Genomic DNA, 3,304 nt, shown 5'->3' with positions numbered 1-3,304 from the left:
ACATGTATTTCTTTTTCCCATCCTGCATAGACAAAGGAAATTTTTCAATTTGCACAATCGGATGTGCAGTATCATCACCAGTCTCCACAAATCCTGGTTTTTCCATTTTCCTTGCATCCTCCATCCATTCTGCATGACCTGTCATGTGGTTTGATGCACTTGAGTCAACATACCACACATCGTTGCTTTCTTCTGCACTTGTCACAGAATTGTTCATGTGCTGCACCATAAACAAATGCTCATTTCTGTCATCACCCTGTCTACTAGAAGATGCATAATTTCCTTGTTGTAGTTTTCCATTCATGATGTCATTCTGCTTTTTATAGCAGTCTTTAGCCATATGACCCATTTTACCACAATAGTAGCATTCAACATTACTGTTTGCATTTTGGCCTCTTTGCCATCCACCACGACCTCTTTGGCTCCCCCTGCCTCTAGAGTTACCACGTCCTCCTCCATAGGACTGGTTTTCTTGAGTTTGCTGCATATTCTGATTTCTACCACGGCCTCCAAATCGGCCTCCTCTACCTCTGCCTCTACCTCTTCCAGCATTTGAGTAGAAGACAGTTTCTTTTGAAGTTCCTCCTGAAGAAGATGCACCACCATTTCTCTGCTCCTCAGAAATTAGAAGAGCAATCAACTCCTCAAAATCAGGAAATCTTTCACGAATTGAAATGGATGTCCGAAACTGTGCATAATCCTTTTCTAGACCATTCAAGGTCACAGAAACTAAATCATCATCTTCCACTGGCGACCCAATGGAAGCAAGTGCATCTGCAATCTTCTTCACCTACATGTGGTAGTCATTGATGCTCATATTTTCTCTTTGCACATTGTGCAACTCTTGCTTGAGCTGCATTTTCCTGGCTTGCGTATTTGTGCTATACATCTTTGACAGAGTATCCCATGCCTCCTTTGGCGTGCTTGCATCCTGAATATGCACAATCATAGAGTCTGAAATGCTGATAGATAGCCAGTACATAACTTTCCTGGCTCTCTCATGCCATGCTTTGAATGCCTGTATTTGCTGTTGATTGGGAACATCAGGAAGAACTGGTTCTTCTTCATTTCCTGCAACAAATTCCCAATATTCTTTTCCCATAAGGAAATTCGTCATTCTAAACTTCCATGTCTGGAAGTTGTTATTGTCAAGCTTTTCAGTTACAATCTGTGAAAGAGAATCAGACACCATTACAAAACACTGTGAAAAATTCTGTCACTGCAAAAACTCAGCTTCACCCTCACAAGGGAAAATCTGCAAAACTGGCGAAAGTGGTATTTGACCACACAGTCACTTCCTAGTGACGATTTTGCATAAACAGGAACCAAGGATGATTCTGAAACTCCCAATGTCTGTGCGCACAAGCATACGATGCAATTTCTACAATAACTTTTCACCGACTTGTAGAACAGTGGTCACACAGCATAAAACAGGGCCTTTTCCTGAGTGCGTGCAGAAAACTTCCGCCTCCAAAACAGGCCCCGAAATGGCCTCAAATCAAAAAAACTGAGCAACTGAAGGCTAAAGCCCTTGCCCGCAGCATATACTGCCCTCTTGCTTCACCGCGAAAGGCGTCTCAACCTGAGACAATGCACTCCAGCAATTTTCGGTTGTGCTACCTGCAGAGATCTGCTCCCAAAACAGAAAATGAAAGCAACACTGCTCCTCTTACCAAACCACTGCGAGCTTGGCTTGCTTTCTTGAGCTCCTTACCACGAACAAGGCTCTGATACCATGTCAAGATTGTGGGAGAGAAGGAAGGAGTCTCACTTGTAGCTTTCTTGCTTGCACAATGGGGGAATACACACAGAGGTGGAGGCTGAAAACAGTTTTTCTCTTCTTAGTTGTGTAAGCCAAAAAGAACTCTCATACAAAGAAATAGAAGAACCCTATATATGGGTCTCAAACCAAACTCAACTAACTAAGATGGCATACTAATTGAGCCACGAACTAGAGTAGATAAGAATAGCTATCATGTAGCTATTATTCATGGGCGGTGTACCAACCGCATCTGCAACAACTGACAAGTCGGTGACATAAATACACAACGGTCACCCTGGCGTATCACGAGTGGAGCTCGATATCTCAACATGGATGGGCTCTAGAAGCCCAAGTATACTACTCATACAGGGAAACACAAATGGGAAGCATGTATTTGTTCTAATTGATAGTGGCATCATTAGCTTTGTAAATAAATTAGCCCTTGACCATTTGAAATGATCTCCTATAGATTTATAGTAGCTCCTTAAGGTGCAAGTGGCCAATGGCAATGAGTAAATCAACATTCACATATGGTCTAAGGTACCACTCAACTTGGTTGCAAATTATATGGCAATTATGGACTTGATTATACTTGATATGGGACCTAGTGATATTGTCTTAGGCTGCAACTAGCTGAAAAAGTTGGGCAAAATTGCCATGGATTTCTCTTAGCTATACACATCATTTGTGATTCCTAGATAGATTATACACTTAGAGGGATCAAGGATAATATAGATTTTTAGTGAATTATAGCAAAAAAACTAAAATGGGGGTTTAAGAGATGCTCAAAAATCTTTGTCTTGCATTTAAATAAAGATGTTTCAGATTAGTCCACTAATTTGACCAAGGATGCAATCTTGAGAGATCTTTTGGATGAATATAAGGACCTCTTTTAGCCACCTATAGCTCTCCCACCAAAAAGGAAAGTGGATCATCTTATTGACTTGGAACCCCACTCAAAAACTATCAATAAATTTCCTTATAGGCTATCTAAGTGTGAGTGTGAGGAAGTTTCCAAGCAAGTTAAAGAGTTCATTGAGATGGGTTTATCGAGCCTAGCTCTTTCCCGTATGCATCTCCTGTCTTGTTGGTCAAGAAGAAGGATGGCTCCTTCAAGATGTGTATCGATTATCGTGACCTTAACAAGATTACAATCAAGAATAGGTACCCCATACCGATAATGGATGACTTGTTGGATGAGCTCAAGGGCACCCACTACTCCACTAAGAGAGACCTTAGGTCTGGCTATCATCAGATACGCATGTGGGTAGGTGATGAAATCAGAAAAACATTCGGGAGATTGACTAGGGGTTGTATCACTTTCTTGTCATGCCATTTGGGCTAATAAATGCCCCTATGAATTTTTAGAGTATTATGAACAAGATCTTGTATTCCTTCCTTTTTAAGTTTTTGTGCTTGTTTTTTCAATGATATACTCATCTACAGCAAGACATTGGGAGAGCACTTACATCATTGTATGACAAGTATTTGATGTATTACGGGAGCATAGATTGTTTGCCTAGGAAAGAAAATGTATTTTCA

Source organism: Lygodium microphyllum, unplaced genomic scaffold (assembly GCF_053477565.2).
Source record: "Lygodium microphyllum isolate KBCC unplaced genomic scaffold, Lygodium_microphyllum_v1.1.10 scaffold_66, whole genome shotgun sequence".
Lineage (NCBI taxonomy): Eukaryota > Viridiplantae > Streptophyta > Polypodiopsida > Schizaeales > Lygodiaceae > Lygodium > Lygodium microphyllum.
The sequence above is the reverse complement of the archived record's forward strand: the minus strand, read 5'-3'. Positions refer to the sequence as shown.